The 24937-nt window shown below is 42.4% G+C and overlaps 1 long non-coding RNA gene across 2 annotated transcripts in view; it reads right to left on the reverse strand.

The window, feature by feature from the left end:
• The window catches only part of LOC122491809, a 38362-nt gene extending 14837 nt beyond the window's left edge, over positions 1 to 23525 (reverse strand). The window contains exons 1-7 of one of the 2 annotated variants that reach the window (XR_006299448.1): positions 23144 to 23525; positions 17068 to 17100; positions 13009 to 13075; positions 9577 to 9783; positions 6455 to 6646; positions 5845 to 5949; positions 4984 to 5077 (exon numbers count right to left, since the gene is read on the reverse strand). This is a non-coding gene — a long non-coding RNA (uncharacterized LOC122491809). The remainder of the gene's footprint in view (positions 1 to 4983; positions 5078 to 5844; positions 5950 to 6454; positions 6647 to 9576; positions 9784 to 13008; positions 13076 to 17067; positions 17101 to 23143) is intronic. The other variant, XR_006299449.1, reaches the window with a different exon arrangement.
• Between the last annotated feature and the right edge of the window lie 1412 nt (positions 23526 to 24937).

Genomic DNA, 24937 nt, shown 5'->3' on the forward strand with positions numbered 1-24937 from the left:
AGGGTGGGAGGGAGGGGAGGGTGGGTGATAGATATTGAGGAGGCCACCTTTTGGGATAAGCACTGGGTGTTGTATAGAAACCAATTTGACAATAAATTTCATATTTAAAAAAAATTTTTTTAAAGAAATGAAAGAGGAAAAATAACAATGCCACAGAAATACAAAGGATTATAAGAGAATGTTAAGGAAAATGATATGCTAACAATTTGGACATCCTAGAAGAAATGAATTCCTAGAAGCATATACTCTCCCTAAACTGAATCAGGAATAAATAGAACATATGAATACACTGATTACTAGCAATGAAATTGGAATCAGTAATTCAAAAACACCCAATAAACAAAAATCCAGGATAAGATGGCTTCACAGGTGGATTCTACCAAACATTTAAAGAAGAATTAATACCTATTCTTCTCAAACTCTTCCAAAAACAGAAAAGGAAGGGAAAGTTTCCAAATTCATTCTGAGGCCAGTATTACCCTGATATCAAAACCTGATAAAGATACTACAAAAAGCAAAAAAGCAAAAACAAAAGCCTACAGGCTAATATCTCTGATGAACATATATGGGAAATCCTCAACAAAATAGTAGCAAAAAAAAAAAAAATCCAACAATATATTTAAAAAATCATTCACCATGATCAAATGGAATTTATTCCTGGAATGCAAGGCAGTTCAATATTTGCAAATCAATGTGATATATGACATTAACAAGAGGAAGGATAAAAACCATATGATCATTTCAATAGATGCAGAAAAAGCATTTGACAAAGTACAATATTCATTCATGATAAAAAAAAACTTTCAACAAAGTAGGTTTAGAGTGAACATACTTCAAAATAATAAAGGCTATATATTAAAAACCCACAGTGAGCATCATATGCAATGGTGAAACACTGAGAACTTTCCTCTAAAATAGGACCAAGACAAGGATGTCCACGGTCATCAATTTCATTCAACGTAGTCCTACAAGTCCTAGTCATACTAATCAGACAGGAAAAAGGAATAAGAAGCATTCAAATCAGGAAGGGAGAAGTAAAACTTTCACTATTTGCAGTGATTCTATATAGTATCATATGATACTATATATAGACATGATACTATATATAAAAACCCTGAAGACTCCACCAAAAATGTACTAGAACTGATACATTCATTAAGGTTGCAGGATACAAATATATAATGTATTTATATACTAATAATTAAGCAACAGAAATTAAGAAAGCAATCCCATTTACAATTGCACCAAAAATAATAAAATACCTAGGAATAAACATAACAAAGAAGTGAAGGGCCTGTAATCTGAAAACTATAAAATGCTGATGAAAGACACTGAAGACAACACAAACAAGTAGAAAGATATTCCATGCTTATGGAATGGAATATTAAAATGTCCATACTACCCAAAGTGATCTAGATTTAATTAATAGATTTAATGTAATCTATATCAAAATACCAACAGCATTTTTTTACAGAACTATAACAATCCTATTATTTTTATAGAACCACAATAGACCCCCAAACAGCAAAAGCAATTTTGAAAAAAGAAAAACAAAACTGGGGCTAGTACAGTTCCAGATTTCAAGTTATACTACAAAGCTATAGTAATCAAAACAGGATGTAAGTGGCACAAAAACAGACAAAGAGATTAAAACAAGAGAACAGAAAAACCTAGAAATAAGCCCCCACTTATATGGTCAATTAATCTTTTATAAAATAGCTGAAAATATGCAATGGGAAAAGCCTCTTCAACAAATGGAGCTGGGAAAACTGGGTGGCTACATGCAAAAAAATGAAACTGGACCACTTTCTAACACCATACACAAAAATAAACTCAAAATGGATTAAGGACCTACATGTGGCACCTGAAACCACAAAAATCCTAGAAAAGAGCACAGGTAATAATTCTTTTTGACATTGGCCATAGCAACATCTTTCTAGATATGTCTCCTGAGGCAAGGAAATCAAAAGCAAATATAAGCTATTGGGACAATATCAAAATAAAAAGTTTCTGTACAGCAAAAGAAATAATCAACAAAACTAAAAGACTGCCTACTGAATGGAAGAAGATATTTGTAAATGACATCTAGTAAAGGGTTAGTATCCAAAATATATAAAGAACTTGTACAACTCAACATCCAGAAAACAATCCAATTAAAAATGGGTGGAAGACAGGGCACCTGGGTGACTCAGTTGGTTGAGAGTCTAACTTTGGCTCAGATCATGATCTCATGGTGTGTTGGAGCCCCGTATGAGCCTGCTTCAGATTCTGTGTGTCTCTCTCTCTACCCCTCCCCCACTTGCATGCTCTCGTTCTCTCTTTTTCTCAAAAATAAACATGCATTACCAAATTTTTTAAATAAAAATAAATGGGCAGAAGACATGGACAGATATTTCTCCAAAGAAGAAATACCGATAGCCAAACACACGAAAAGATACTCAACATCATTCATCCATCGGGGAAATGGATCAAAACTACAATGAGATATCACTTCAAACCTGTCAGAATGTATAAAATCAAAAACAAAAGAAATAGGTAAGTGTTAGAGAGAATGCAAAGAAATAGAAACCCTTGTGCACTGTTGGTAGGAATGCAAACTGTTGCAGCCACTGTGGAAGACAGTACGGACATTCCTCAAAAAGTTAAAAATGGAACTACCATATGATCCAGTAATCCCACTACTGAGTATGTACCCCTCAAATACAAAAACACTAATTCAAAGAGATACATGCACCCCTTTGTTTATTGCAGCATCATTTACAATAGCTAAATTATGGAAGCAGCCCAAGTGCCCATCGAAAGATGAATTGATAAAGAATGGAATTATTATATTATTTCAATCATAAAAAATGAAATCTTGCCATTTGTAACAACATGGATGGATCTAGAGAGTATAATGCTAAGTGAAGTAAGTCAGAGATAGACAAGTAACATATGATTTCACTCATGTATGGAATTTAAGAAATGAACAAAGAAGAAAACAGACAAACCAAAAAACAGACTCTTAACTATAGAGAACTGATGATTACCAGAGGGGAGGTGGGGAGGGGGGATGGGTGAAATAAGTGAAGGGGTTTAAGAGTACAGTTATCACGATGAGCACTGAGTAATGTATAGAATTGTTGAATCACTTTATTGTACACCTGAAACTAATCTAACACTGTATGTTAACTTTACTGGAATTAAAATTTTTTAAACTTAATTTTTAAAAATCCACCAAAAGAGCTTTAAAAATCTGAATCATTTCTGATTGTATCCCAAACATCATAAAATCAGATTAGGGCACACATTTCACAGGAAAGCTAATATAAGAATGGGCTGGGAAATACAGCATATTGTGGAATTTCTAGATACTATACAACCCAACTGCTTCTGGATCAGTTGAGAAGTATGGCTTATTCAAGTAAAAGCTTAGGTTGCTTAGTAACAATCTAGGTATGAAAGTCTGGACTAAGATGATCTGGGAGGCAGCAAGATCTCTAAACCATAGATATAGAATGGTAGAAAAAACTTCTATTGAAGTAATATGGCAGACATCCACAGAGATAGGAATTAGCACTAACAACACTCCAGAATCAAAACTAATCTGATTTAAAAACAATCATTAGAGTACTGCAGAAATTATAGCACCTGCCATTAAAAAAAACAATCTGGTTGACCAAAGAAGAAAGAATACTACATCAAACTAAGGAAAATATCAAAAATCGTCTATAAAAATTTCAGGTATGAAGAACACCATGTTTTACTGTATCAACACTAGATGTTTAATACTTAGCCTAGTATGATGCAGGATGATTATGCTTGGGGTGGTATTCGCAATAATTATGGCCCAATATTGGCCATAAACTATAGATCTCCTTGAGTGGCAAGAACAACAGCTGCCAAGATTTACAAATTTATAGGACACTATGTTAATTTTGTAGGCATGAATCTGCTATGCATTATTAAACCCCTAAGTATTACTATGGGGGTCAATGCAGTATGCTACCTTACTGCTCACTATTGGATACCATACTCATTGCAGCTTTGGATACTTCCATGACCTATTCAGCAATGGTGGTTATACAAAATAGATTGCCACATTCTGCTGCAGATACAACTCCAGGGTCTGTGACATCTTTTTCTCCTCCACAGATTACTACCCCTATCACCTTATTGCAACTGAGGACTCAACAACATGACCAGCATCACCAAATCCAACCTTGCCACCCCTCCCCTTTACTATAAGATCTATCTATTCACTGTGAAACCTTCAATCAATGGGGAAACCAAATACCTAGGGAAGCTGATAAAGTGGAAACTTCTACTTCAATCTCCATGAGAATCATTATGGATCCTGAACAACACGCCCTATTAGAAACTGACTTGAAGGAGAAAGATTGGCCTGAACCACTAACTGTCTCTTGGTATTATAAGCTAGCGTATATACCAAGACAACCAGGTACTGATTTCTGTAATTTTTATCTTACAAAATTGAATGTAGCACTGGACACATGCCAGAGATTCTGAAAATAACATCAATTTAATTCCTGACTTATTTTGTGTAGTAGCACTTTATCTTACAAGAGCAACTGCTAAATATTCAGAATGGGCAATTATATTTGTAAATATAAATTAGCCAAAAAATTGAACTTTACTATACTCTCAATTTATTAGAAAATTAAGAATACATTCATGCACACTATGTCCAGACTTCATAAGAACAAAGACACCTAGTAAGGTCTACAAAGGACACATAGGAAACTTGGTACATATCATTATCCATGGTGGTATACATCTGGCTTCTGTCTCACCACAAATTTTTATTCTAAGAATATGGGAACTTATATTAAGAAAGCCTCTCATGGTCATAGTAGAAGCCACAATAGTAGCCTATACTTTGTAACTTAGTATACAGAACTTTTAACCAAAATATAGATTCCCAAATCGGGCTCAGTTTTATCTACCACTGAAATAGCCAAGTTGGTCCCCATGTGTACTTACTGTTTGCTGGGGTCCCAGGCATCTCTTAGTGAAGTTCCTTAGCAAGCCACCCAATTTAGCCCTCGTAAGGTAGTCCATATTCCTCCAGCGCTGACTTCAGGGGAAGTACGCACATGTGTACAGATTAAGATTTGGAATTAGGCAGAAGCCAGTTACCTCCAATAGCCCCCTCCTGTACCCAGCCTTGCCCGACAGTACCATTCCAGGGCCCTGGTTACCCTGAACTGTACCTCCCAAGCATGCACAGTCTGCACCTTATCAGCCAGTCTTGGGCGGCTGGGGCACTCCAGGCCTGTTGAACTCCTGCCACACCAAAACCCTGTGAATGGCCGCAGGATAGAGACATCCTCCCTCCAAAAATATTTCTGAGGCAGCAGTAATCCCCCCTTTGGACTGGATGCCTGATGAGGTCCAGAACATGTTGAACAATCAAGGCTCCCAAATGTCTGTTACTGAAGGATACCCCTAGCTAGTCCTCCCAGCTCTGCCCTAGCAATATGGTCCAGATTCCTCCAATTTTACATTCAGGAGGAATATGTGCATTTATGTATGTTAAGGTTTGGAATTAGGCAGATTCCTTGTGTCCCCAGTAGCCCTCTCCCATCACCAGCTGCTCCTAACACTTGACCTGTTCCAGGTCCCTACTTAGCCTGACCCAGTCTGTCAGCCTCATGTAGGCAGGGCACTCCAGGGTGTGGAGCTGGGGCCATCTGCAACCACTTGCATAGATGTCAGGCTTGAAGCGTCTTCAAATACAGCAAGGGAAGGTAATGGAAGTCTGAGAGATTTTCCTAGTGTGTAGTTTGAATGTCTCTCCTGAGTTTTTTGAATGGCCCAGAGAGCATCAGGCATGAAAATTACCTTTATGTTATCTATTGTGCTGATTTTCCTGAAGTTTATATCAAGTCATTCATATTTAGTTTGCAGGGCTTCAGGGAGAGAAGTCTGTTTTAATTCTCAATGATTCTAAATCAAAAGGATGGGAGAAAATCAGAAACATTGTTTGGAGAGTTGTAGCCAGTCACAAGACATCAGAATTCAGAATCTAGTCTGGTTTACAGGTAGAACACAAAACCTCAAAGATAGTCAACAGAACTGGAATCTAATATCCACAAAAGTATTACTGAAACCATTTTTCTCTCTGAGGTCACCCTCATTTTCAAAGTTAGCCAAATTAAGACTAACTTGTCTATAAAATAAGTTTGCTTTTATTAAAATTGGCCTTCTTTACATAAGGACAGCAAGTATAGTAATTGATTGTGGTCTTTTAAATCTGCTTTGCTGGAACTTTTCATAAGGAATCTTCAGACTGAAATTTTAATAGACTCTCGAGGCTAAGAAGTCTAGCCAAACACTTATCATCAAACTTTGCCTATAATACCTATGAATTTGTGTTACTTCCTTTATTCTTGATGTCCCCAAAATGTCCTGAGGTTCTTGTACCTACAATGAAGTGATCTTCCTTACTTACCTTGTAAGGCTGCCGGTTACTCTGTAAGCAAGGTGTCAGGCTGATATTTGCAATGGGCTTTATTAGCTCCATTAAGTCAACTTCAGTTCCTTAAAGCTATTTGGTCATATCTGAGTCTATGCATGTTTCCCTCAAATATGACATCCCCGTCAAAGTCTTGATGATATTATAGCTCATGTTTCCAATTGTGTCCTGTTACAAGGAGAACAGATTCTTATTGAATTCATGCAAATAAATATATTGCCATGAAAATATAAAGTAACAGAGAGTTTCCACATTCTGGGTGGTGGGGGAGATCAGGTAAGGAGAAGATAAAGGTTTACAAATCTGTTTACAAATGTGTAATTTATTGCTGTAAACCCATTAGCTTAAGGGAAAAAAGTTTTCTTAAATCTGGAAATAAAACATTCTTAAAAATCAGCAATGTTTTGGGCCACTGGAGTGGCTCAGTCGGTTAAGCATCCAACTCTTGATTTTGGCTCAGGTCATGATCCCAAAGTCATGGGATAGACCTATCAGTTGGGCTCCACAGTGGGCATGGAGTTACTTAAGATTCTCTCTCCCTCTACCTCTCTCCCGCTCATGTACGTGCACTCTCACTCTCTCTCTCTCTCTCAAAAAAAAATCAACAATATTTCTAACCAAAAGTCATAAAAATTATATTACTCCTCTTCATCAGTTTATTCACTCATGTGGAATTATTCTTGTTTTGTTTGAATCCAGTTTTTCCATTAACTCTGGATTTTTTACCTAAAGATCTTAAAGTTCTCAGAAACCTGTATCCTAGAGTGTTTTTCATGAGTTTCCTTGAAGATGAAGCATTTCTGTAGCAACACTTGTGAAAGCATTGAATAAAAGTAAAGCTGTTTATAAATGATAAAAGATTTAAAAATGACAGTGGTTAAAAATATGATTAGAATTCACGATGCAGTTGAGATGGAAATTTGGTTACTTCTGTGACACACAATTCAAGATAATAAGTAGAATTACAAGCGATAGTCTTTTAACACATTAGAGATTTGCAAGACAAAGGCAGGTTTTTTTTAATTTCCACAAAGTACTAGGGTGTCAAGGGACTGACCTGCCTTTTAAAATGGAACTTGCTTCCTATATCAGGGAGATTTATAACTAAAATGGGAGTCAAAATACTTATGCCTTTGAAAAGTCTGTACAAAGCATTTTTTACAAAAACCTCTTTCTGAGGTATACAATTTAACCTTGGCCTCTATTAGGCCAAATGTCTCCTAGGAGACATTTTGGTCATCCGTTTGTGTGAGGGGTGGGGGTGTTGTGGATGACCACTAATCTTCCTAATTCCTCTCTAAATTTGGTAGGAACTTCTGAAAGTGGAAGTAAAAGGGCTATGCTGCTGTCCAGCGGGCATAAATTTTATCGCGTGTATGGTGAAGGTGGGAGTGTCTAGGATACATCTATAAAGGATATTGCATAGAAATGCCTGAAGCTGGCAGAGTCCAATTATGGAGCCCTGAAAAGCAGGAGCAAAGCAGGCCTTACTGTCAGTCTGTTAAGTTTAATAATAAACTGTTAAGTTTATTTCCTGGCTTTTGGCATTTACATGATTAACCTGTATATATTGAACCTAGAAATTAGGCTGGAGTGCTCTGTGTAAATCTTGTGGGGAAAAAGGAAGTTAAAACAGGCAGATGGGGCTGGATTTCAAGAAGGGGAATTTACATTGGATATGGACAATAATTTTTATCTTAAGTTTAATTACTGTTCTTTCATCTTGTCAAAGGAGCTTCAAAGGGTAGCCATCATCCTAATAAGATAATTGAAAACTCGGGGCGCCTGGGTGGCGCAGTCAGTTAAGCGTCTGACTTCAGCCAGGTCACCATCTCGCGGTCCGGGAGTTCGGGCCCCGTGTCAGGCTCTGGGCTGATGGCTGGGAGCCTGTTTCCGATTCTGTGTCTCCCTCTCTCTCTGCCCCTCCCCCGTTCATGCTCTGTCTCTCTCTGTCCCAAAAATAAATAAACGTTGAAAAAAAAAATTAAAAAAAAAAAAAGATAATTGAAAACTCTCTGTAAATAATATTTTTCTTTCAAATATAGCCAATTGAAAGGATCCATCGTCTGGCAATGATGAGTAGGATCTTACTAATCTCAACCATGACTCAAACGATTAAGGCTTTTTATGGGAAAACCTAAAGGCAATTCTTCAGGCTTAGACCAGAACCCAAGAGGCATCCTGGGTGAGGGCATAGATGATACATCCCCCATGGTCCAAAAGTTTACTCCCAAAATAGACTAAGACAGCACAGGCCTTCATTGCACAGGCAGTTAGGATGGTGTAAAGAAAATAATACCTTTGGTCTCCCACAAAAATGTGAGACATCTCTAGTCACAGACCCACTAATCTGTGACATGGGGCAGGCACTACTGTAATGAGACTTTTCTAGCACTAATGGCAGTTACGAAGACAAGGGTCCCTTATGGGCTGGGACCTCTTATAACATAGAACTCCCGATTGCTGGCAAGGCCAGACAATGAGAGTACTGCTTGTAACTGTGTGTCTCAGAACCACATTCTACTTGACAGGCCACCACAGTACCCTCTGGTAATTCCATCTTGTGGATGGTGGAGACCAGAGAGAATATTCTCACTGGTCACAAATCTTGTAAATCTTGTGGGGAAAAAGGAAGTTAAAACAGGCAGATGGGGCTGGATTTCAAGAAGGGGAATTTACATTGGATATGGACAATAATTTTTATCTTAAGTTTAATTACTTAAGCCAAGCTCTGAGGACATAAAACAAGACAAAAGGAAAAACCTCATCCGGCTTTTACATAGACGACCCGCAGCAAAGTTCGTCTAAACAGATACAGATGTGATGGTAACTGTGACCTCACCAGTCTGTGAGGCCACCTCGAACAACAGGCTGACCGGGACTATGTCTGTGTGCTCTCCTATGGTAATTCATTTTGATGACAAATGACACAAAATACAATGATAAAGAAAAGCTGTGGTCATCTCTGGGTGGAAATCGATGTGCCAAGCCAAGAGAACTCTACCAAATGCACCAGAGCCATTAGAGCCAAGGCACTAGTTCCACAAATATTTTCTCCTGCTAACTTAGATTTAGGAAGAGAGAGAAAAAGGACTCACATCACTCTCACTTGCACGAGACCTGGCAGGCAGAGATCCAGTTGGCTGATGTGGTGATGGGGATTCTTCCCTCGTGCCAGCTTTTGTCAGATGTCCCATAATCTCTCAGCCGCAGCAGTGTCCAGCCAGCTAAAGTTTATCCTGCTGGCTATGCCAACTGTTGAGGAGGAAGAATGATTCTCTACCTTCAAGGTTCTTCTAGGTGATCTAAGAATTAAATTGACAAGAGACAGATTAACAGGAGAAAAATAGTTTAATTATATGCACAAGGAGGGCTGATATTAAATTTGAGACTCGATGAACTAACCAAAGCAGGCATTTTCATGCTTTATAATCAAAGAATCAATAAATCTGTGAGAAACTGATGAGACAAAGAAAACTTAGGTTCACAAGCTTCAGTTTTAAAGAAATTCTAACAGAATTTGAGCTAGGGTAGTAAATTAGTAAAAGTAACAAGATGTTTACACAGCCTTCTTATCTCTGAATTCCTTATCTGGTGATTAAAATTTATCTTTACATCCTGGTACAGGGAGGGTACTTTTCACATGGGAGATTTATTTCCTGCTTTCTAGAGACAAAGCTGTTGGGAGTGTTATTCTTGTACTGGCTGTTTCCTAAGTGACTTTAATCCAAAATAATATGCTGAAGTGGCACATTTTGGGGGCATTCTGCCATTTGCCCCCACATGTACATTTTATAGGTTAGGGCTTGGATTAAACAGATGCCTTGGACTTACAATGGCCCACACTTGTGACCTGGCCTCTCCCAACACTTGCCCATTCCAGGTCCCTGGCTACCCTGACCTGCTTGTCCCACCCATACCCAGTTCACACCTTGTTAGCTGGCCTTGGGCTGCGGGTGGCCATCCAGGCCCCTGGAGCTCTGGGTGAATCCAATCAACTGAAAAGCCTCAGGGTGGGGGGAGCCCATACTGAGAAAAATTTTCCAAGGCCACAGATTTAAACTGGCAGTAGTCAGTCCCCATTTGGACTGGCTGTCTGATGCTTTCTTGGCTTCTCTAGCAATCAAGGCTCCTAGATATATATTTTTTTTTTTTTTAGTTTATTTATTTTTGAGAGAGAGAGAAAAAGTGTGAGTGGGAGACGAAGCAAGGAGAGAGGGAAAGAGAATCCCAAGAAGGCTTCCACACTGTCAGTGCAGTGCCTGATGTAGGGCTGGAACCCACAAACTGTGAGGTCGTGAAGTCTCTTAGGGGAGGGTTCCTAGACCATCCTGCCTCACCTGCCCTGGCAGGCAGACCAGATCCCCCCAGCTCTGCCCCCAAGGGGAATATGTGCATTTGTGTAGATTAGTGCTTGGAATTAGGCAGATTCCTTGCACATTCAGCATGTACTCCCATGGTCCAACCTCTCCAGATACTCACCCTCTTCTAGGTTCCTGCCTACCCTGACCTGAGCAGCTTGAGAATGTGTAACACACACCCCATCAACTTGACAAGGGCAGCCATGGCCTTCCAGGCCAGCAGAACTAGGGTGGGTCCGAACCACTTGTATCGCCATCAGCGCAGAGGGTGTCCACCTCCCCAAATTCTGAGATGGTAGCTTTTAACTGGTGACAGTCCCCATTTGGACTGGCTGCTTGATGGGGTCCTGAGTTTACAAGTCTTCCAGGTGTCTCATACTGGGGAGACCCTGGCCTGTGGGCCCAGCCCCATGTTGACAAGGCCATCCACTTTCGTCCAGCTGGCCATAGGCGACAGAGCTGCAGTCCAGGTGCCTGAAGCTCTGGAAACACCACAGCTACCTGCCTGGCCTCATGGTGGAGGGAGTCCACATCAGGAAAACCTTTGAGGCAGATTTAAACCGGTGACAGTCAGTTGCCATGTGGACTGGCTGCCTGATGGGGTCCTGGAGCTCCCCAGCAATGAGGGCTCCCAAGTATCTCTCTTCTTGGAGTATACCCCAACCACCCTGTGTGGACTCACCCTGGTCAGGTAGTCCAGGTTCCTCCAGCCCTGCCTTCAGGGGGAATATGCACATTTGTGAAAATCAGCACTTGGAATTAGATGCAAGGAGCCTGCTCCTGGGACCCAGCCACTTCCTGCAGCTGCCCTGGTTCAGGTCCCTGGCTCCCCCAACCTGTGCCACCCATGCACGCACAGTGTACGCTCTGTCAGATGGCCTTTGCCTACCGAAGCCCCCTAAGCCTGTTGGATTCAGGCTGTCCTTCAAAACCTGCCTAGCCTCCAGGGTGGAGAGTGCCCATTCCTTATATCTTTCTGAGGCTGCAGCTTTAATCTGGCGACAGCACCATCGGACTGAATACCTGATTGGTCCCTGGCTTCTCCAGCCCTTTAAAGTTCCCAGGTGTCTGTTATTAAAGGGTACCTTGACCATTCTTCTCTATGCAGCCCTGGTAAGGCAGCACAGATTCTTCCAGTTCTGTCTTTGGGGGGAATATGCACCTTTGTATAGGTGAAGGCTTGGAATTAGGCAGATTCCAGGTACTGCCAATATCCCCCTCTTGCAAACCGGCCTGCTCCAGGACCTTAGCAACCCTGACCTGCTGAGGTTGTGCATGCTCAGATCACACCCTAGAAGGATGCATTGGGCTATAAGGGGCACTCCAGGCCATGCAGCTCAGCAGGACCCCAACCCCCAGAATGAATGGCCTTTGGGTGTAGAAAGCCCACAAACCAGTATTTTTGAGGCTTCTTTTTAAACTGGGGACTGTCAATACCCACTTGGATGGCTGACTGATGGTGTCCCAGGCTTCTCCATCAATTAAGGCTCCTGGGTGTCTCTTATTGGAGGGTACCCAGACCATCCTGTGCAGGCCCACCCTGGCAAGGCAGTCCAGATTCCTCTAGCTCTGCCCTAAGGGAGAATATGCACATTTGTGTAAGCTAAACTTACAATGAGGTAGATGCCTTGAAACCCCAACAGACCGATCCTGTGTCTCTCCAGAAACTTGCCCTGTTCCAGGTCCCTGGCTTCCCAAATCTGTGCTGCTTGCACATGTGTAGTAACACACCCTGTCAACCTGCTGAGGCCAGTCAGGGTCCTCCAGGCTGGCAGAGCTTGGGTTAGTCTCCCAAACCAGTATAGTCTTCAGAGTGGAGGGAGCCAACCTCCCAGAAATCTTTGTGCAATGGCAGCTTTAAACTGTCATAGGGCTCCAGGGTGGCTCAGTCAGTTAAGCATCCAGCTTTGGCTGAGGTCACAATCTCACGGTTCGTGGGTTTGAGCCCTGCGTCGGGCTCCATGCTGACAGCTCTGAGCCTGGAGCCTGCTTCAGATTCTGTCTCTCCCTCTCTCTGCCCCTCCTCCGTACACACTCTGTCTCTCTCTTTCAAAAAAAAAAATAAACATTAAAAAAAAATTAAACTGTCAACAGTCAGAACCCTTTTGGACGGGCTGCTCAATGGGGTCTTAGGTTTACCAGGAATCAAGGCTTACAGATATGTCTTACCAGAGGATACCACAGCAGCACAACAGGCCCCATCTTGGCAATTCAGTCCAGACTCCTCCAGCTGTACCTTTGGGTGGAAATATGTATGCATGTTTGAATAGGTTAGGATTTGGAATTATTAAGCTGATCCCCGTACCCCCAACAGCTTGATCTTATGACCGAGCCTCTCCAGACACTTGCCCTATCGCTGGTCTCTGACCTGCAAAGCTTGCACATGCAGAGTAGGCACCTCATCAGCCCACCAAGGGCAGCTGGTGCCCTCCAGGCCAGTGGAGTTGGTTGGTCCCAACCACCCGCATAGCCTCCTGGGCAGAGGAATCCCGCCCCTGAAATTCTGAGGTGACAGCTTTAAACTGGCTTTAAACAGTCAGTACCAGCGTCAGATGGGGCCCCTGGCTGCTCCAGCAATCAAGGCTTTCAGGTACCTCTTATTAGAGGAGATCCTGGTCAGTCATCCTGGCCCCATTCTAGCAAGGCAGCCCACTTTCCTCCCGCTCTGCCTTTAGGGGGAATATGCTCATTTCTTTAAAGTAAGACTTGGAATTAAGCAGATTCCAGGTACCACAACTAGCCTGCTCCTGTTACCCAGCTTCTCCTTACAGTTGCCCTATTACAAGCCCCTGGCTACTTGGACCTGCACAGCCCACATATGTACAATCTGTACCTCCTCAGCTGGCCCTTGGCTGAAGGGGGCACTCCAGGCCCCTGGTGCTCCAGGAGGACCCCCAACCACCTGCATTTCCTTGGGGTGGAGGGAGCCCACACTAGAAAAATCTTTCTGAGGCAGTAGATTTAAACTGGTGACAATCGGTCTCCATGTGGACTGGCTGCCTGGTGGGGTCCTGGGGTTCCCCATCAAGCAAGTCTCCCAGATATCTCTTCTCGGGGTATACCCAACCATCTTGTGTGGACTCACCCTAGCAAAGCAGTCCAGATTCCTCCAGCTCTGCCTTCAGGGGAAATATGAACATTTGTGAAAATTAGCACTTGGAATTAGAAGTACCCCCAGTAACCTGCTCCTGGGACCCAGCCTCTCCCTACAGCTGTCATGTTTTATGTCCCTGTCTCCCTTGCCCTGTGCTACGTATAAACATACAGTCTGTACTTTGTCAGCTGGCCTTTGGGTGCCCAGGCCCCCTAGGTCTGTTGGGCTTAGGCCTTTCTCCAAAACCTTCACAAGCTCAAATGTGGAGAGTGCACACTCCTTATAAATCTTCTGAGGCTGCAGATTTAATTGGCAACAGATAGTCCCCATTTGGAATGGATTGCCCGATGTAATCCTAGGCTTTTCCAGGTGTTACCTGGATTCAGGGATCCAAGGCTCCCAGGTGTTTCTTCTTAGAGAGTACCCTAACTATCCTGGGCTGACCCACTTTGGCAGGTCTGTCCAAATTCCTCCAGCTCTGCCCTCAGGTGGAATATGAGCATTTGTGTAAGTGAATGCTTTGAATTAGGCAGATGTCAGGAACCCCCAATGCTTCTCCCTGTGAACAGGCGCTTCAGGATATTGTCCTGGCCACCCTGACCTGCACGGACGATGAATGTGCCGTCTGCACACTGTTAGCATTTGCAGGGGCACTCCAGGTCCATGGAGCTCTGGTAGGACATCAACCACCTGAGTGGTCTCCGGGTGTAGGGAGCCCACCAGCTGAAAGTATTTCTGAGGCTCCATTTTACATTGAGGACTGTCAGTACACATTTGGGTGTACCTGACCATCCCGTGCGTCCCCACCCTGGTAAGGTCATCTAGATTCCTCCAGTTCTACCCCCAGTTGAACAGGCAGATTTGTCTATGTTAGAGCCTGGAATTAGGGAGATATGTTATAGCCCCTATAGCCTGCACCTGTTATCTGGCTTCCGCATACACCTGTCCCTGGCTACCTGCATAGCCCATGCATGTGCAGTACGCACCTGTCAGCCTGCCCAGGCAGCCAGTGCCCATCAGGCCTAGGATTTCACGCCAAGTCCCCAATCACCTACATAGCATTTTGGGTGGATGTAGCTCACCACCAAAAATCTTTCTGAGGAAGCAGCTTTAAACTGGCTACAGTCAGCCCACATGGCCTGGCTGCATGATGAGGTTGGAGGCTTCTGCAGCAATCAAGAACCCTAAGTGCCTCTTATTGAAGGATATCTTCATGGATCAGAGTAGCCAGGAACAGGTCAATGTCAGGTGAGGCCCAGGCAGGGGAAGGGAGTATTGGAGGTAACTGATCTGCCTAATCCCAAGCCTTCTGGTACACAAATGCACATATTCACCTGAAGGCAGAGCTGAGTGAATCTGGACTGCTTTGCAAGGTCTACATTGGTTTGGCTCACCAACGTATCCTCCAAAGAGAGACACCTGGGAGCCCGACTACAACACAAGCCAGGACCACATCTGGCAAGCAGTCCACAAGGAGACTGGCAGTCTCCCATTTCAGCTAACACCTTAGAGTGATTTTGGGGGGTGGAGGGTGGGCTTCCTCCACTTTTTGCAATGCAGGTGGTAAGGGATGGGCCCAAGCTCCGAAGGCCTGGAGGGCCTTTCTGCCCAAGGGCAGCTGTCAGTGTGTGTGCTGTGTATGTGCCACACTCACATGTGCCTGTGGCCAGGGTCCTGGAAAAGGGTAAGGGTTGGGAGAGGTTCTCACACAGGAGAACTGAGAACTGAGAGGAGAACCCCCACAGGTTCTTTGGGGGTAGAAAAAACTTTAGCCTAATTGCAAGGCCTACCTACCATTGTACACAATTCTCCCCCTCCAAGGCAGAGCTGGAAGTTTTTCAACTTCCTTGCCAGGAAGGAGCCAGGCAGGCAGGGCAGGGTATCCTCCATTAGGAAACACCTGGAAGCACTAGTCTCCATTGAAGCCTCGAGTAAGGAAGCAAATCCATAGAAACGCTGTTAGCCATTTCCAGTTGCCATCTCAGAGTGATTTTCAGGAGGTGGGCTCCCACTACACCAGAGGCTATGCAGGTGGTTGGGGCCTGGCCAGAGTTCCACGGGCTTCAGTGCCGAGTCTGCCCAAGAGTGCAAAAAAGTGCATGCAAACAAAGCAAGCATGCACAGGTGGCATGGGTCAGGGTGGCCAAGGACCTAAACAGGGCAAGGCAGCTGGAGAGGCCAGGTCACTGGAGTAGGCCCTGGGGGTTATAAAGCATCTACCTAATCCGAGCCATAATCTACACAAATGTGCCTATTCCCACTGATGGCAGAGCCTGAGTAATCTGGGTTGTCTTGCCAGGGATGGAATGTGTGGTCTCCAAGAAGAGACACCTGGAAGCCTTGATTGCCGCCCGAAGCCCGGGACTCCAGCAGACAGTAGGTCCACATGGGGTCCCCAGTCACCCATTTCAGTGGTTGTCTCAGAATGGTTTTCAGGGGAAGGTCTCCCTCCATTCCCGAAGATGTGCAGTTGGTTAAGTGTAGGCCGTAGCTCCACAGGCCTAGAGGGTTCTGGCTACCCAAGGATGGTTGACAGGGGACGCACTGCCCATGTGCATGTCACACAAGTCAGGGTGGCCAGGAACCTGGAACAGGGTGAGGCCAGATCACAGAAGCAGTCTTTTTCTAGTACCTGGCATCTGTCTAATTCCAAGCCTTATTTTACACAAATGTGCATATTTCTCCTGAAGGCAGAGGTGGAGGAAAGTGCACAAACCTGCCAGCAAGGAACAGCCAGAACTGTTGGGTACCGTCCAAGAATAGCCACCTGGGAGCGTTGATGGCTGACTAAGACCAGGACCACATCAGGCAGTCAATCCGAATGCAGACTGTTCGTCATTGGTTTAAAGCTACTACCTCAGAAAGATTTTTGAGGAGTGGGCACTTTCCATCCTGGAGGCTATGCAGGTTTTGGAGACCAGCCTGAGCCCAACAGGCCTGGAGGATGCTAACAACCGAAGGCCAGCTGAGAGAGCGCAGTCTGCACATTTGTGGGCAGCGCAGGTTAGGGTAGCTAGGGACCAGAAACAGGGCATGTCTCTGGAGAGGCCGGGTCACAGGAGCAGACTTTTGGGGGTACAAGGCATCTGCTTAATTCCAAGCGCTAACCTACAAAAATGCACATATAGACTTACCTCAGAGATATTGTGGGTTTTGTTTGCAGACCACTGTAATAAAGCAAATATTGCAACAAAGTGAGTCAAATGAATTTTTTGGTTTCTCAGTGCATGTAAATTATGTTTACACTATAGTCCCTTAAGTGTGTAATAACATTATCTCTTAAAAAAATAATGTACATACCTTAATTAAAAAACACAGTACTTTATTGCTAGGGGCTCAATTGGTTAAGTTTCCAACTCTTGATTTCAGCTCAGGTCATGATCTCACAGTTCGTGAGTTCCAGCCCCGCATCAGGTTCTGCACTGACAGCACCGGGCCATCTTGGGAGTCTCTCTCTCTCTCTCTCTCTCTCTCTGCCCCTCCCCTGCTCTCTCTCTCTCTCTCAAAATAAATAAAAAACTTAAAAAATATTTTATTGCTAAAAAATGCTTACCATCACCTGAGCTTTCAGCAATTACTAATTGCTGATCTCAGATCACCATGACAAATAAGGAAAAAGTTGGAAATACTGAATTGCCAAAACGTGACACAGAGACATGAAATAAGCGACTGTTGTTGGAAAAAATGGCACTGATAGACTTGTTCAAGGCAGGGTTGCCACAAAACTTCAATTTGTAAAAAAAACAAAACAAAACAAAAAAAACAACCCAATATCTGTGAGGCACGATAAGATGAATCACACAAAACGAGCACACGCACTTTCTGAATTTGGGTAGACTTATGACTCCTTCGACCAATAGTTTACAGCAGACACAATAGTGAGGCTGAGTCATAAAAGGCAATGCAGCACTGGCCTTATGCACTAGAACACTTGAGGCTGGAGCCCTGAACTGCCACATAAAGTCTAATTACCCAGATGACACTAGCTGTAAGGAAGCCAACCCACACAAAGTAGCCAAGAGTAGTTGCTCCTAGTCTTTGAGCCAGACCAGCCCAAGGGACTCCTCAGAGAAGAATCAACCATGCTGTGCTTGGATGGAATTTCTGAGCCACAAAATCTATGAACATAATAAAATGGTTGTTTCTAAGATGCCAAATTTAGGTCAGCTTGTTATGCAGAAAAAGTAACTGCAATGGAATATGAGGGTCAAAGACATATGGGTATGAATGGACAGATTCATTATCCAAGTATATTCCAATCATCTGCAGAATGGAAGTTCACAATACTTTGGAATAAAGTTTTTCCAAATAATCTAAAGAAATTTTTGTACATACATGTTGTCCCACTTGAGAGATTCAGAACATGTAAAGCCTAGTCCCTTTAGTTCATGCTTTCTGTTCAAACTACTTGTTAGTTGTATGAGCCTCTATCTTAGTTCTAAGATAGAAGAATAAAGTCAGTAAACCTTGCTCTTTTTTTCCTAAAGTTTATTTATTTATTTTGAGAAAGAGGGGGAGAGAGGGCATGTGCACATGGAGGAGGGGCAGAATGAGAGGGAGAGAGAGAGAACCCCAACCAGCTCCAGGAGGACAGCACCCACTGTGGGGCTCGATGTCACAACTCTGAGATCATGACCTGAGCCAAGATCGAGTTGGATGCTTAAATGACTGAGCCACCCAGGTGCCCCTAAACCTTGCTCTTTGAGCCCCCATTTCAAATTGTATCTCATGAATGACGTTACTAAAAGACATCCTCAAGTTTTCCAATAAAAGAATTGATTAGCCTAACTTCTCAGGTGATTATATTAATTCATGTCTATATTTTATAGTTCTAGCAGTAAAAATGTCAACACTATTGCTGACATTTTAAACATTAATACAGACATTATTTTTATTTGTATTTTAAACCCACAAAACCCCAACACAAAAAGCCACGAAGCCACAAAAAAACCCCAACAATGCTCCTGCTTTATATTTTGTCTTTAAAATAGTGTATATAGTAAGGATAATAATAAAGTCCTATAAATATATAAAAAGTTTTTTGGAATAAGTTTTGTGTTTCTACCATCCTGGGATCCAGGTTTCTAATTTTATGATAAATGTAAGATATAAAAGATATAAAAATATATAAAAGATAAAAATCACTACTCTCGAAGGTAGAATTTTTTTTGGGGGGGGAGAATAACATAAAATAACAGTGCTTCTGTGAATTGCAAACTTCAGGATACACATATAACATTACACAGACATTATGGGAATAATTTATCCTAATATAAATGTTTGGATTAAATATCACAGATCATATTTTTTCTGTTTTCATTCTTCATTGAAATCAACAATTTTTTTTAATTCTCTTTATTTTTTCACCCCAGTTTTACTGAGATATAACTGACATATAATATTATGTAAGTTTAAGGCACACAATGTGATGATTTGATAAACACATACATTATGAAACATTGACCACAACAAAGGTAGTCAACACATCCCTCCCCTCACATAATTACCACTTTGTTTTTGTTGTCATTATGTTGAGAACATTTAATATCTGCTCTGTTACTGGGAAAACTAGATAACTGCATGCAGAAAAATGAAATTGGACCCTTATCTTACACTACTCATAAAAATGAACTCAAATGGATTAAAGACTTAAACATAAGACCTGTAACCATAAAGGGAACAGCAAAAAACTCCTTGACATTGGTCTTGCAGCAATTTTCTGGATATGACACCAAAAGCACAAGCACCAAAAGCAAAAATCAATAGGAGCACCTGGGTGGCTCAGTCCGTTAAGCGTCCAACTTTGGCTCAGGTCATGATCTCATACTTTGTGAGTTCGAGCCCCGCATCGGGCTCTGCGCTGACAGCTCGGAGCCTGGAGCCTACTTCAGATTCTGTGTCTCCCCCTGTCTCTACCCCTCCCCTGCTCACGCTCTGTGTCTGTCTCTCAATAATAAATAAACGTTAAAAAAAATTTTTTTTAAAAGCAAAAATCAATAAACGGGACCACATCAAACTAAAAAAACCACACAGCAAAAGAAACTACTAACAAAATTAAAAGGCAACCTACAGAATGGGAGAAAATATTTGCAAATTATATATCTAATAAGGGGATAATTTTCAAAATATATAAAGAATTCAACTCAATAGCATAAAACAACAAAACAAAAACCTGATTAAAAAATAGGCAGAGGGGTGCCTGGGTGGCTCAGTCGGTTAAGCGTCTGACTTCAGCTCAGGTCACGATCTTGCAGTCTGTGAGTTTGAGCCCCGCGTCGGGCTCTGGGCTGATGGCTCAGAGCCTGGAGCTTGCTTCCGATTCTGTGTCTCCCTCTCTCTCTGCCCCTCCCCCGTTCATGCTCTGTCTCTCTCTGTCTCAAAAATAAATAAACATTAAAAAAAAAATTTAAAAAAAATAGGCAGAGAAATTGAATAGTCTTCCAAAGATGACATACAAATGGGCAACTAGCATATGAAAAGGTGCTCCCATCACTAATCATCAGGGAAATACAAATCAAAACCATGAGATATCACCTCATACATGTTGGAATGGCTATTATCAAAAAGACGAGAGACAAGTGTTGGTGAAGTTGTGGAGGAAAAGGAATCCTTGTGCATTGTTGGTAGGAATATAAATTGGTACAGCCACTATGAAAAATAGTATAGAGAAGTTCCTCAAAAAATTAAAAACAGTACTACCAAATGATCCAGCAATCTCACTTCTGAATCCAAAGGAATTAAAATCAGGATTTCACAGAGATATCTGCAATCCCATGTTTACTGCAGTGTTACTTGCAATAGCCAAGATATGGAAACCATGTAGGCATCCATCAATGGATGTATATAACAAAAATATGGTGTATAATGTAATACTATTCAGTCATGAGAAAAAAGGAAATTCTGCCATTTGAGACAACTTGGATGAACTTTGAGGGCATTATGCTAAGCAAAATAAGCCAGTGTATGATCTCACTTATATGTGGGATCTAAAAAGCCAAACTCAGAGAAACAGTAGTGTTTACCAAAGGCTGGTGGAAGGAGGCAGGGAATGGGGAGACAACTGGTCAGAGGATACAAACTTCCAATTATAAGAGGAATAAGTTCTGGGATGTAATGTACATCCTGGTGAATATGGAATAGTATTTGTCTGTTTCACTTAGGTTAATGCACTCGAGTTTCCAATTTTTTTTTAAGATTACTTATTCATTTTGAGAGAGAGCTTGCAAGCAGGGGAGGGGCAGAGAGAGGGGGAAAGAATCCCAAGCAGGCTCCATGTGGAGCCTGACTCAGGGCTCGAACTCAACAATCTAAGCCAAAATCAAGAGTCAGATGTTTAACCGACTGAGCCACCCAGGTGCCTCTCCAATTATTTTTAAATTATGGAATACAGAACAGTGTATTTTCTTTCAATATAGGGAAATAACACATAAATCAAACTTCAGGACTACCCTCAAATCAATATAAAAAATGTTTCCAATCAACTTCTGCAAGTTACTGTTGACCAAGCAGAGTAAGACAAACACCAAAGAAATAAATTGGTAATAAGACAACATACTTCACTCAGTTGGTGTATTTTAGTGAATTCTATTATTCGTTCAAAGTTAGATATTATTACTAGATATGTTCACCCAGAAACTAGAAAATGGAAAAAAAAACACAGCAGTTCTCATTGTAGGTCTGTAAGGTAGGCAAGGGACTCTGTGCTTTAGGTTCCCCACGTGTAGAAGAAGGATAACAACATCCACTGGCAGAACTGGAAACAGGTGCCACCATACTGAGAAGCCTATTGGGTGGCCATGTAGTCTGGAAACACTGATATATTATTTCATTATTTATGAAATAGATCAACAGAACTCCTAGGATTACTTTTTCTGGGGCAGCTAACGCTGCTAAAGCTACAGGTTTATTCTGTGAAAGACACAAATCATCTAAGGAAATGCATTACTGAAGCACTTGCAGGGATTGATTGGAAACGATGTATTTCTTTCATAGAACCTACAGTTGTGTCATTTTGAATTGAGTAGAGCACCCCTCTGTTTATATATTTTTTCTCCGGTTTCTGATTCCAAACAGTGCACCACAGCACTCCCTCCCCTCTCTCCTCTCTTTCTCTTTTCTTCACTGCACGCACATATGCACACACACACACACACACACACACACGCACACACACACTCCTACTTTCACTGTATTGCTATGAATGAAAAAAAAGCTATGAGGCAGCTTTTACCAGAGGAAGTTTTATATCTATCCATATACAAACTTACCTGCACCCCCAAAAACCTCCCTTAACACAAAAAAATAAACTTTAAAAATCCTTCTACTTCCTTTTACAGGTATTTAAAAATTTTTTTGAAAGAGAGACAGTGCAAGCAGAGGAGTGGCAGAGAGAGAGCGAGACACAGAATCCAAAGCAGGCTCTGAGCTGTCAGCACAGAGGCCAGGTGGGCTCAAACTCACTAACTGGGAGATCATGGCCTGAGCCAAAGTCGGAGGGAGGGCTCAACCAACCGAGCCACCCAGGTGCCCCCACTTTTACAGGTATTTTTTAAAAAGAGGTATTCAAAGGAAAGGAAAGGCTGATTCAACTATCAAGGAAACAGAGTAAGTTAAACAGAGAAAGCAAAAGGGAGGAGAGGGCAAGAACCAGAATCATGGAAAAGGGGAAAAGACCAGTGAGGGAGGAAGCCAAGAAAAGTGGCAATAGATGCCCAGGTCCAGCAGCGGGTTCTAAAGGCAGCTTTAGTCAAACTGGGAAGAGTATTGGCGTTGTGAAAGCAGTGTCCTGAATTTCATCCCTATTGAGCAAGTCACACAAATCTCTGTGTCTATTTCACTATCCCTAAACAAAACCTTCACCCCTTACAAGTTTAAATTCTTTTTACTTGTATTACACCCTGATTTTCATTTTGGCTTTAAACAGATTACAAAACGATTAAATACTCCTGGAAGCTCTTTAACCGTTTTTTATACCCACGCTTTCTTGATGACACTCCTGGATAATTCAAATGGAAACTAAATTTAAACTAAATTAAAATTACATTAATTTCATTAACCCAGACTAGGTACTGCTTATCCCAGCTTCCAATATACAAAGTTACGATTTTATGGATGTCACTTTCTGCCAATTTACACACCAAGAGAACACATAAAAACAACAAGCAAAAAGCCTCCAAATAAATCCAAATAACAACACATTTTGCAGCTTACTTCTAACAGAACTCTCAGCTTGGAAGGAGCTGGAACTAGGGTGAGGGCCGTTTTCTCCCTTATTAGGAAACGGGAACAGTTTAAAGACTTAATCTAAAGTCTTAGGAAATTACAAGAGGTTTCCTTTACAAAACAAGTTCAGGTTGGGGGAGGAGCAGGCAACCAGCCCATCCGGCCCGCCCCTCACTTAGCACTATTTCGACTGAGAGGATTCTGCTGCTGACGTCACAAGAGACCGGCGCGGCGGGAGGACGAGAGGAGGAGACCGGCTACGTCACGGCCGCTCAGGCGCGGAAGTCGGCGCGCCGAGAAGGCCCACAAGTTAGATCCGGCAGCTGGCGGAGGGAGCCGCGCCACCTCAGGCACAAGAGAGCGTTGCGCGTGCGCGGGTAGTCCCTGGGTTTGCAGTTGTTTTGGGGAGTGTGCGGTCCTTCCCGTCCGCCCCCGCAGCCTGGCAGGCCCCGGCCTTCCTAGAAATGACGGAGTGGCCTAGCGCTTTCCTCTTGACAGTTGTGAAATAATTTCTCGCCTGGAGCCTACGTCAGCCCAGCCAGGCCTTGCATGGGTTCAGCGGCAGAGCTGGGCTCGATTGTCCCTGGACGGACCGTGAGGCTCAGCGGGGCCTGAGAGCCTGGGGTGGTGGGTTGTTTGTCTGACGCCCTGTGGGTGCTGAGCTTTCTCCGAGCTCGAGCTCGTAGCAAGGGGAAAAGGACTTTCCGATTGACCAGCCCACTTCAGTCACTAACCCCCACGGTAGAGCCCTTTGGGAAACCTGCCTGTCCTCCAGAATCGGGAAGGCGGGCTCTTTAGCAGTTGGCGGAGGGAGTTCTCTCCAGAGTCATATGTAAAAAATTGTAAATGTAATATTTAACTGTTTAATTAAATTCATTTATCCCAAAGCACGCAGAATGTTACAAAGTTCGGTATTGAGAAGCACGAACAAAGGTCAAATGATATTGTGGCCTTCAGGGTCTATAGATCCAAAACTGAGCCCAAAAGAATCTCATGACTCACCAAACCAATGCCTAAAACAGTTCATCTCCAGAACCAGCTTTTAAATTTGAAGCCGATAGTCCTGCACGAATGTATAATACATACTTGAACGAATGTATGTATAAGACTATTTCTCTTATGTTTCTATTCTGAAAAGTATACACTAGAGATTCTTAAATGTAAAGGCAAAGCATTTAGCAATCCAGACTATATGTACCGATCCGCACTTCCCACCTTAAGGAGTAAGTGGGTCGTTTTTGAGATTCCAGTGAGATGTATGCACTCATAAAGCAATTATGTGTCAACTGTAAGCGCTCTCAGGATGTAGGATTTAAATACCTTTGAATTGTTTCCTGACTTGTGAATAGAAAAATCTTGTTCCGTAGTAGATTTAAGGTGTGGCAGATGAGCAACATCAGATCTGCAAGTGTGTTTGTCACTGTCAGTATGAGGAAGCATTTCTCGGAGCTAAAACTAGACTAGGTGTCCAATGGAGTTAAATGTCACAATGTACATAATTTAAATCAATCTAAATAACATTTTCTCTAAAACACATTGTGGTGGGCCTGGAGAAAGCTTGTTCTTTTAGTTACATAGTAAGGTGTCATGAACTGTTTTCACTGTAAGAACAAATGTTACACCTGTCCTGGAAAACCAGCTTTACAATACAGTCTTCTTATGCTGTCACGAAAAGAACGCTGGATTGGATATCAGAAAAACCAAAGTTCTAATCTCACTTCTGACATTTGATAGTAAAATCTCGGTCAAGTCATTGCCTATCTCTGAACTTCCTCTTCCTCA

Source organism: Prionailurus bengalensis, chromosome C2 (genome assembly GCF_016509475.1).
Source record: "Prionailurus bengalensis isolate Pbe53 chromosome C2, Fcat_Pben_1.1_paternal_pri, whole genome shotgun sequence".
In the NCBI taxonomy this organism is placed as follows: domain Eukaryota; kingdom Metazoa; phylum Chordata; class Mammalia; order Carnivora; family Felidae; genus Prionailurus; species Prionailurus bengalensis.